Raw genomic sequence first — 11,792 nt, 5'->3', positions numbered from 1 at the left:
GGATAGCAAAACATACTTTGAAAACTAGATGTAATGTTGGCATTACCAAGAAAAAACACTGACAATATGAACCTTTTAATCTGTGTAGAACAAAGCAGTGTGGGAATGGGGATCCCCCCACAAAAAAAAAACTTACTCTTGAAAGTGTTAATCGTAGAATGCACACAGTGCAATTTGGAAATTGGGTGGCGTGTCATCAGTTGTCCTCTTGTCATGTCAGTCATTGCATACCTTAGAGAGCTGTTTATAACTTGTCAGAAATGTCCAGATAAAGTTTTTTAGCCAATAGATTTTGTAGTAATGTTAGAGTCAATCAAATATCACATGAATTAATACACATTAGACATGGAAAATCTGCTAAATGACTGAAATACCATGTAGACTACTGTATCACGTCACCCTGTCTAACCCATCTCAGCCCAGACAGCCCACACACACATGCTTGTGTGCGGACACACCATGGTGGCGTCTGACATGTGACAGGCCGGAGGTGATTTGTGGAGGATCGCGAGGCCCAAGCAGTCAGTATGAAAATTAATACGACAGCAGGGAGACAGGCAGGGTGCGTGCGTGTGGGGGGAGGGGGGGTGGGATGGGGGAGCTCTCAACAGGAGGGATGAGGAGGGAGGGAGGGGTGAGGGAGAAGTGGGGGGGGGTTAGGTAGCAGACTGAGGGGCTTCGGTCCAAGTTATCAAGACTGAGCAAAGGGGGTGAGGTTGGGTTTGAGGGGGTGAAGGGGGTGTGGAAGGAAAGTGGACGGGATGGGAGGTTTTGCGCAAATCTTTGAAGGTTCAAGGCTTGGACATCAAGGGGCGGGTGGGGAGGAGAAGGAGGGGAGAGGGGGTTAGGTTTTTTGGGCTAAGCTCTCAAAATGGATTTAGGAGAGGGGCTGGAGTTGTGTTTGGGTGGTGAAGGGAGACAGTTTGGGGTAGAGTTTTTGGGATGAGAAGCTTTGAAGGCTCAGCACTGAGGGAAAAGAGAGGGGATGAGGAGCGGGTGAGGGATGGGTGACGAGGGAGGCTCAGGGGTATTAGGTCTGAAAAATGAGCACATCCATCAGCCATGTAAAAAGAGACGGGAACGATGGGGGGAAAAAATTACTTCCCAGAACAGGGCCAAATAAATGAATTTGAAACCCTTTTACCACAAACACACATGTCGTCTGACATTGGTGCACGGCTTATTTCATGAAGCAAGTCAAGGCTTAATATAATATAAAAAGCAGATGAAGACAAAATGATCTACACTACATGACCAAAAGTACTTTTTGTACATCTCATTCCAAAATCATGGAGTTGGACCCCCTTTTGCTGCTGCAACAGCCTCCACTCTTCTGGGAAGGCTTTCCACTAGATGTTGGATCATTGCTGCAGGCAATTGTTCTATTCAGTCACAAGAGCATTAGTGAGGTCAAGCACTGATGTTGGATGATTAGGCCTGGCTCGCAGTCAGCGTTCCAATTCATTCCAAAGGTGTTCGATGGGGTTGAGGACAGGGCTCTGTGCCAGCCATTCAAGTTCTTCCACACCGATCAAGTACTTCCACACCTATATCTGTATGGACCTCACTTTGTGCATGGGGGCATTGTCATGCTGAAACAGGAAAAGGCCTCCCCCAAACTATTGCCAGAAAGTTGGAAGCACAGAATCGTCTAGAATGTCATGTATGCTGTAGTGTTAAGATTTCCCTTCACTGGAACTAAGGCACCAAACCCGAACCATGAAAAACAGCCCCAGACGGTTAATCCTCCTCCACCAAAATGTGCAGTTAGCACTATTCATTCGGGCAAGTAGCATTCTCCTGGCATCTGCCAAACCCAGATTCGTACGCCGTACTACGAGATAGTGAAGCATGATTCATCACTCCGGAGAACGCGTTTCCACTGCTCCAGAGTCCAATGGCGGAGGGTTTAATACCACTTTAGCACTTCTTGGCATTGCGCATGCTGATCGTAGGCTTGTGTGCAGCTGCTCGGCCATGGAAACCATTTCATGAACCTCTTGACGAACAGTTATTGTGCTGACTATGCTTCCAAAGGCAGTTTGGAACTTGGTAGTGAGTGTTGCAACCGAGGACAAACGATTTTTGCGAGCTACATGTATCTGCACTCGACTATCCCGTTCTTTGAGCTTGTGTGGCCTACCACTTCGCAAATTAGTCGTTGTTGGTCCTAGACGTTTCCATTTCACAATAACAGCCCTAACAGTTGATCGGGGCAGATCTAGCCGGGCAGAAATTTGACGAACTGACTTGTTGGATTGGTGGCATCCTATGACGGTGCCATGTTGAAAGTCACAGAGTTCCCCAGTAAGGCCATTCTACTGTCAATGTTTGTCTATGGAGATTGGATGGCTGTGTGCTCGATTTTATACACTTGTCAGCAACAGGCGTGGCTGAAAAAGTTGAATCTACTAATTTGAATTTATACTTTTGTATATCATGTGTATGCTGCAAGTAAGATGACCTAAACACATGTGGGTAGATTTAAATGTGGTGGATGCTTCTTTATTTTTTCAATTTAATAAAGTAACAACCATATGAATATGATTGTCTGCTGTTTTTTGTTGAGTGATGATTTCATTCCTATGGATTATATCCCAATGGGTTGTTAGGAATTGGCTTATATAGTTGCACAGTGTTCATGCTTTAGGCCCCTTGAGTGGACCAAATATTACTACTAAAACAATTTGTATTGTATTTGTGTAGTAATTTCCCCATGCAGTAAAAGAGAACAACAAGATTTTTCTAGGTTTCTTCATAAACTTCTCCAATGAAAAACTTCTAACAACTAAATGATTTGTCTGAAAATGAATGGATAACCCACAGAGTTTTACAGCCTGGCCCACATTGTCTGTTATTTAATCTTCTCAGCATCCAATTGAAACGTGGATTGTTCACACATTGTGTAGTTTCATTTGTATAAAGAGAGAAATACTCAATATATTTTTTAAAGAAATTGTTGATGGTGTTTTCTCTCTCTCTCGCTCTTTCAGCTCCACCATATCACAATAATGACCTCTCCCTGAGATTCAAATGCAGCCAAGATGACAGTCTTGGACTCAGGCCTGCACTGTTTGATACTGTAGATACACTCTATGAGTCTGCATAATGAATTAGTTTGACTCCATTTCACTCACTCTGCTTGCTACAGCTGCTACCGCCACCTACAACACTTTCCCATTCTGCAAATGACATTGGGTTGAATTCACTTCTTTCTCATTTCAGACTACATTTAATGCATGACCTGTCTTTTTATTAGAGTTAATTAGATGAAGTAAAAATTTGGACATGTTCATGTCAACTACACTCATGTTGGCACATTATTTGATGTTGACTTTCTGCGACAATGGTGATTTGAATGTTGTCACAGTAACGGACCCATTACTTGCCTATGAAGGAATTGTCCCATATACAGTGTCACTCATGTAAGTAATTCACCTACCACTGATCTACATGGGTGTATTATGAGTTATCTTAACTGTGAAGATATACAGTATATGTTATGTTGCAGTTGTCTGTCTAGTCTGTCTAGTCTAGGCATGTCTAATAGTGTCTTGTATGCGCTAATTGTCTTAACATATGGTTAATCTCTACAATAGGCCTGTGTGGATGTGCTTTGTAATAGTGTTCAAATTAAACTTGCATGTGTTATTACTGTATTTTTGCGTGTTACTATTCCTTGTGAAGTCATATGTAGCCTAGGCTATATATGGCTCTAATTCATATTGTGCCTGTTCTTTTGTCATTAGTGTTGTGAGTGTCAGCGGCCTAATGTGGCCCATAGGCTGGGAGCGGGGCTCAGGTGTGTGTAGGCCTAGACTCCTAGATGAGACTGGTGTAATAAAGTCGGAGGAAATCATTTTAAGGAGAGCGCTTGAGCACCCAGTGCGACAGCCGGTCCCACTCCGTGATGACATTGTGTGCATATTGGGGCATGAGATGTTCATTAGTGAGGTGTGAAGGGAAGGATGGGGGATGGGGGGCGGGTGCGCAGCACACACGGTCGGGAAACAGCGAGGGGGAGAAAAAGGGAGAAAGGGGAGGGAATCACCGATGCTCCTATTCTAAAATGAGTAGCTGCTGCGTATGAGAGGCCGGCAACAAAAGCGAGGCAGGCGCGTTTTGTTTTTCTTCGTTTCATTATAGAGGAGAAGAGAACAGAAGGTGAGAGAAGGGGGAGAGAAAGGTGGGAAAGGGGTATAGCAGCGAAATAAAAAGAAGCGGGCTGCTTTTAGAAAATGAGAGGGGAATAGAGAGAGAGGACATCCTAATGCGACAGGGGCTGCAGCTTGACTAAATTGAGTAGCGCAGAAGGGGGGAGACAGGAAACAGAGCGTGAGCGACGACAAACGGAGATAGAGAGGGAGAGAGGGGGGAAAGAGAGAGCGAGGTAGAGAGAGAGGGAGGGACAACAAAGATCTGTCAGATGAGGCTAGAGACGCTTCTATTATCTGAAAATCCCGTGTGGTCTCCTTTATTACAGGGCGTTCTGAGCGGGCTGCATCAGTGTGTCTCTTGCGCATGATCAGCCGTCTACACATCCCTTCTGGCCGGAGTGAACCCACATCTCAGCATCTCTCCGCCAGCAGAGAGAAATAAATAAAAACGCTCGCTCTCCTCCGCTAATTGAGGTAGGTAAATGCGCATTTATATTTATCTGTCGCACTATCAGATGAGATGTGTTTGTTGTCTGACCTAAAAATTGGGCGGATTAAACATTGTGTTTACCTGTCGTTGAAGGGGCTTCAAAATGCATGATATCGCTTGAGCGGTTGTTTAGGTTTGGTTTTCCGTTTTTACCTCATTAGACGAACTAACTGTGTGTGGGATGGAGATACGCACTGATATTCCATTTAGCATGATCATACTTCTAGAGTTACCCCCCATCTCGTTTTGAGACATCTCATGGATTATTCCCATAGTTTACCAGATCAAACAGGGGCATGGTTCATGCTCCATTGACAGCCCCCTGATTGGTGAACAGTAAAACGCTAGCTTGTGTTTTGGTTTTATCTCAGCTAAAGTGACAGGAAACTCAGTTTAGTTCAACCTTTAGGTGGAGAAACCCCACGGCTTCTCCCGCTGAATATAGGGTACCCACAGCCTACCTTCATCATACGATGCCTAGGAGAACGGCTGGCGGTCAGGTGTATGACCTATAGTTGATGCCACCGGCGCACACTGTCGCTCACGCGCGCGCACACACATCCGACTCACCCAGCAGCGGTGTCAAGTAGAGTAGACTGAGGAAAGGTAGAGAAGGAAACAGTCCACAGTTAATATGAACGCAATAAAGAGAGTAGGCTAATAGTGCTGAAGGGAAAGGGCACATGCAATATATTAATACTGTACATATCAAATTACTCATATAATGTTGAAGAACATACAGGATTCAGAACATACAGTATCTCGCTGCATTGCGCCCAGGTTGTAGAGCACCACTCCAGACAGTTCGTGTTGAATGTTAATATGAACCTTTTCACATAATAGCCTATTCGGGTTTCTCTTTATCTCGAGCGACAGCACAGTCAGTGTATAATACATCAATGCGTCTTCATGCTATCAACAGAACACCTCTAAAGTACGTTGTATTAAACTCCTAGTACTACGAAGTTAGTACACAAGTTGCGAGTGGAGCGTGAATGTGCATGTTTATGCTTTTTTTTGCTCTGGTCTATTTGGCAAAGCAACACTGTAGCATGTTTTGAATGTTCAGTGCAGAAACAGTCAAGCATCCACGCTTGCGTTGGTGTGATAGTAACCTTAGCAGAGTTGCCAACAACTACCATAAATTCAGGTTTCCAGGGGAAATTTAAGATAACGTCCAAAAGTGGAAGTCAGGCGCTAACAATGCGACAGTGTGTCTTAATTAACTCCTACTTCATATTTACTGGATTGGTCGAACAGTGCAGAAAATAACCTCCCCAACAGTTTTTTAAAATTCTCATCAAGACCAGAATGTGGGGGTTTGGTTCCAGGCATTTCTTCTACACCTGCTACTTTAGGATGATGTGATAGTAGCCTACTTACTGGGGAGGCCAGTAAGAGGCAAAGATAGAGGTAGTAGAGATGGATATTGCTCTATCATCTAGGCATTGTGAGCCTGTGACAGTGTTGCATTGTGGTGAGGAGACCCATGCTAATCCTCAAATTGAGATGTTAGCTATAGTGTTGTTACAGCGTGAATAGGCTACTCAGCCTTGAGGAGCCTTGAGAATCCCTCGAGTTTTATATCTCTGTGTTGCTGCAGCAGCACTGTCTTCCTATGTGAAAGCCAGCAAGACTGTATCACCACCACCTCAGCAATGATCAGGCTGAGGTCTGGACACTGTGTGACCGCTGTGCACATTCACTTTCTTCTCATGTTGCTGATGGTGTACTGGGGTTCCTCCCGTTTTAAACTTGGCAAGGTTAGCCCTCCCATGCTTAAGCATGCTTAGCTCCTTTAGCCGGAGCATCTGCCTGTCCCCCGTTGGCTGTGTCTCTGTGTCTCGGTGACCCACCACTAGCTCAAAGACTCCTTCTGCTCCCTCTAACGAGGGGCTGACCACAGGGGTCAATCCTCCCTCAGAGCTCTGTGTGTCTGTAATGCGTGTGTGTGTGTGTGTTCGTGCGTGCGTGCGTGTGTGTGTGTGTGTGTGTGTGTGTGTGTGTGTGTGTGTGTGTGTGTGTGTGTGTGTGTGTGTGTGTGTGTGTGTGTGTGTGTGTGTGTGTGTGTGTGTGTGTGTGTGTGTGCGTGTACGTATGCATGTTTTGCTCAGTGACTCATGGCACCACTGCAGAGCGTCTTAGAATCTTAGATCTAGAACCGATAGAAGGGAGAGGAATGCTTTGTCTTACACGGGCAAATAGAGCAGATAGAATATTGGTGGAATGCTTTGTTCTGTATGGAACCCTCTCAGATTGGGAACTACAAGGCTACAATTGAACTTGACAGAGTATTTGGCTGCATGGTGCAACAACCTTGTCTCAGAGCATTTCATATAATTCTGTACGTAAATCTGAGAAACTCCATTTAGTATGATATGTTACTTTTTGTATGGTATGAATCATTTTGTGGATGTCCATGACAATGGGGTTAGGGTTAAGGTTAGGGTTAAGCTTTGGAGTTAGGTTAAAGGGTTATGGTTAAGGTTATGGGAAGGACTAGACCAACTAACACATTATGGGGGTGACCATGTCAATGTTTGGAAGGTTCTGGGGGTGGCCCTGATTGGTTATGGAAGAGCTCAGTGATTCGCATCCTTCTCCATTTGATGCTCTAAAGCTCCTCTTTGATAGGCTCTGTAACAACGGTAAATGTAATAACACCGGTAAATGTAATACGTTTTCTATTTGTAATAACTTTTTATTTTTTTATGTAATTAACCAGGTAATTCTAATAACTTGCCCATAAACGTAATAAAATGTTGAATGGTAAACTTATGTTTTTCATAGAAACTTATGATCAGTCAGTGGCCATGCCCCTGTGAGCACAGACATTTACATCGGCGTCATGGAACGCCCCCTTTTCTACTCCAGTATAAAACCCACTTCTGACAAAATGTATATGAGACCAGAAAGCATGGAAATGGTTGGCAATTTAAATAGAAATAGTGACATGAGACCAATCACGTGCAGCGCCTGCTGAATAAGTTACAAATGGTTGAGAAATCTACCACTATATAGACCAAGCAGACCAAGGCATGAGCCAGATGTTGTAAAATGGTTTAAACTACAACTCTACCAAAGGACAAGACCAGAGAACGTGGGCATCATCCCCACGCTGAAATGGTTAAGAAATCTACAAACCAAAGACCAATTATTCAGTCTGCAGCTGTTTAATTATTTTAGTCTGGTAAATGCAACCGATCGAACGACCGAATGGTACTCTGAAAGATCCATTCTGGAGAACATTTCCTTATCAAGCGACCAGGGGTAAGTCTGAAGTATCCATTACAACATCCAAAGCTCGCTGAGAAAACTACAACCAAGAAAGTCCTTGGGACTTCTGGGGAACGCAACCATAGACTTTTTTGTCGACTCCCTCCAGCAGACGGACCGGCGAGAGACAACAAAGGCATACACTTGTAAATATGTAAATTGCAATTTATTTTCGAATAAGCGGCTGTGCATGTTCAAATCATATCAAATTAAATTTCTTTATATAGCTATTTGTAAAGTATTAGCATTTCCATGGGTGTAGTTATCAACTGTATATTCGTGTTTTTTCTCTGGCTTTCCCACTCTTGAGTTGTCCCCACCCCTTTCATTTGTCTACCAAGCCGTCATATCGGTTTCTTCCACTAGGGACTTTTTCTTGTGAGTGTATTTATATAATTCTGTGTAATTATTTTGTTAGTTAGTAAATAAATACTTAAGCCAATTTGTATATCGCTAATTTATGCTAGGGTTCGTGCAGATATCCAAGGAATTGCGACATTCAGAATATGATTGATGAGGTAATAATACATTATGAAGTGACTAATCGATAGGATATGAAAATATGTGAAAGAGTTAAAATTGTGAAATTGCAACTCTTTAAACAACATTTTCTCATGGTGCCCCAACTTCCTAGTTAATTACTATTTCATGATTAGTTTAATCACATAGAGAATTGATTTGATGATATAACAGTCTTCACATTAATGAACAGCAAATGTTACGACATCAGTAAGGCCACTCCTATAGAATTCTATGGTTACTCCCACTAAGGCCAACTTGAATGATTGATATCCCACACTTATATGTGCTATGTATCCAATAGCCTGGGGACGATGTTACCCCAAGAACCACTTACCTTGATGAAAGCCCCCAACCTAAAGAAATTGAAAGTGTATTTCTTCTGGAACCAAGTGACATGTTCCTCAGTACACAAACGTGCACATTACAAAAACGAGCCATACCACGCGGTGCTGGGCCCATCTGATAATTTATAACACATACATAAATGCCTTGTATCATATGACGCTGTACTTACTATAAGGTCAGACACCTTTGGTCATTCATAACACACATAATGGCTTATTGATGTAAACACAAATGTATTAACACTTGGGGAATTATCACTAACAGCTAAACAAATAAACATTTAAAGACATGTTTAAACCATAATTTATTTTTATTTGTACTTAAAAAATTAAAAAATAAATACAAATACATGAAGTCCAGCAATGCAGTTACATTGAACATTACACAGGGCTGTGATTTGTGTAGCTTGTCCCTGAGCTGGCGGAATAATGGTTTTTGCCTCTCTTCCTGCTGGAGGTACTGCATGTTGGTTCCAACCTTAAAGTAACAACAAAGAAAGTTAGCAAGTCTGTTAGGATATGCCTTTGTCACACCGTCTGGTTAAGGGCATTTCTGTGCTGTGCCAGAAACTCTAAATGGGAAAATGGGAAACTCCATTCAATTCATATTATTATATTCCTCTTTCATTTACAAATCTCAGGCCTTGACTATGAGACATGGTTGTATCCAGGGGGATTTGTATCTAGCTAGCTACATCTTAGCTAGCTAGCAATTGCTGTTAAGTCACCGAAATTATTTCAAATAACAATTGAGATAGCTACAGTATGTAACATTCAGAATCAGAATCACCTTTATTCGCAAAGGACATTTACATATACCCAGAATTCGATTGAATGTGAGTGAAATTGTGAATATAGGCGATAAAGATTGTATACAGACAGAATATATTGACAAAGAATTTACGACTTCACACACTATAAACAGCAACAAACACAAAAAATGCACATACATACATGATTTAATTGACATGAAGACTGAACAGCAGTAACCCAGCAAACAGTGAAGGTCCTGAGGACATTCTGCAAAGTTCCCATTAGGCCCCTTAAGGGTTTCGGCACAACGCTATCTCTCTGATGTTCTGAGAGCGTTCTCAGGACGTTCATTTTACTAGTCCTTAGGACATTGTGTGATGGTCGTAAGGGAATGTTCTCTGGGGGACCTTTGTCTATTTCCCTGTAAGTTCCCAGGATGTCACGGGTCTTTGTCCCGGGGACATACTCAAGGACGTTTTTAGGACGTTCTTGGGACGTTGTGTCATGGTCCCCTGGAGGTTTTTTCTAGTTCCCGGTTGGTCCCAGGACGTCCCAGAGAATGTTTTTAGGACGTTCATGTGACATTGTGTCACGGTCCCCTAAAGCTTCCCTGGAAGTTCTTGAAGGTATTTTTCACATGATGGTCCCAGGTGGCCCAAACCATTATAAATAAAGTCATGAAATGGTGTGGGGTTTTTAAGGTTATTGTTTACGCTGCAGTGTTCATTTTTGTCAACAATAACTATGACAAAAAAATAATTGTCAGCAACCTATTTTTCCTGACTAAAACTATGATGGGATGCCCTTTAAAAAAATCTATATCTATTACAATTTTATTTTAATTTTAGTTTACGAAAATGTGACAAGACAAGAATTCCACTTGAGACTAATGGAAATTTGATTTGACATGAAGCTCATTTTCATCTGTTTTGTCCAATCACAAGAATGCACTCATTCAGAATATTTCATACAATCCTCTCATTGGCAGAGTTGAGGTCTTTCAGTTGCGAGGTCTGATTGAGCTGATCTGATCTCCCACATACAGTAGCTTCCAGGCATTCGCTCCAGTCACAAGTACATTGTTTGAACTGATGTAAAGCCAGGACACTTCACTTGTAACTAACTTCAACTAAAAACAGCAATGTTTTCTCTCTCCCTTACTTTCATGTAGGCTATTTTTTCTTTGATCATATCAGAAACTCTATTTTCCCATGTGCTCTGTAATTTATTCATCTGTTCTGCCTCTCTTGCACCACGGTCCGCAAATGTGAGTTGTGGCTGCTTATTCCTTTGAGGAAAAGTAATGCTATTTGTTGAATATTAGGAGTACAGTAATATTTTTGGAAAGCGCAAATTTTCCCCTTTTCATAGGAAGCACTGTTATTAACTCTTGCCAAAAGGCACATAAAGGACTCAGACCAAAAGAAACAAGAGTCTCTGGTCTGATGAAACCAAGATAGAACTCTTTGGCCTGAATGCCAAGTGTCCCGTCTGGAGGAAACCTGGCACCATTCTTACGGTCCAGCATGGTGGTTGCAGCATCATTCTGTGGGGATGTTTTTCAGTGGCAGGGACTGGGAGACTAGTCAGAATCGAGGGAAAGATGAACGGAGCAAAGTATAGAGAGATCCTTGATGAAAACCTTCTACAGAGCACCCCCGGACCTCAGACTGTGGCGAAGGTTCACCTTCCAACAGGACAACAACCTTAAGCACGCAGCCAAGACAACGCAGGAGTGGCTTTGGGACAAGTCTCTGAATGTCCTTGAGTGGCCCATTCAGAGCCCGGACTTGAACCCGATCGAACATCTCTGGAGAGACCTGAAAATAGCTGTGCAGCGACGCTCCCCATCCAACCTTACAGAGCTTGAGAGGATCTGCACAGAAGAATGGGAGAAACTCCCTAAATACCTGTAAAGGTGTGCCAAGTTTGTAGTGTCATACCCAAGAGGACTTGAGGCTGTAATCACTGCCAAAGGTGCTTCAACAAAGTACTGAGTAAATAGTCTGAATACTTATTAAATGTGATATTCACTTTTTTAACTGATAATACATTTTCAAAAATGTCTAAAAATATTTTTTTTGTTTTGTCATTATGGGGTGTTGTGTGTAGAATGATTTGGGGAAAAACAATGTAATACATTTTAGAATAAGGATGTAACTTAACAAAATGTGAAAAAAATTCAAGGGGTCTGAATTATTTCCGAATGCACTGTAAACGTGATGGAAGGTAGTCTAAATATGAATTATT

The 11,792-nt window shown here is 42.4% G+C and overlaps 1 protein-coding gene across 1 annotated transcript in view; it reads left to right on the top strand.

The window, feature by feature from the left end:
* The first annotated feature begins 4,022 nt into the window (after window positions 1–4,022).
* The window catches only part of LOC118379643 (contactin-2-like), a 114,678-nt gene continuing 106,908 nt past the window's right edge, over window positions 4,023–11,792 (top strand). Inside the window, exons 1-2 of the mRNA XM_052473760.1 lie at window positions 4,023–4,164; window positions 4,484–4,631. The gene's annotated coding sequence lies outside the window, so the exon portion shown is untranslated. The remainder of the gene's footprint in view (window positions 4,165–4,483; window positions 4,632–11,792) is intronic.

This window comes from Oncorhynchus keta, chromosome 21 (genome assembly GCF_023373465.1).
Source record: "Oncorhynchus keta strain PuntledgeMale-10-30-2019 chromosome 21, Oket_V2, whole genome shotgun sequence".
Taxonomy (NCBI): Eukaryota; Metazoa; Chordata; class Actinopteri; order Salmoniformes; family Salmonidae; genus Oncorhynchus; species Oncorhynchus keta.
Note: the sequence above shows the minus strand (reverse complement) of the source record. Positions and strands in the feature narration are given on the sequence as shown.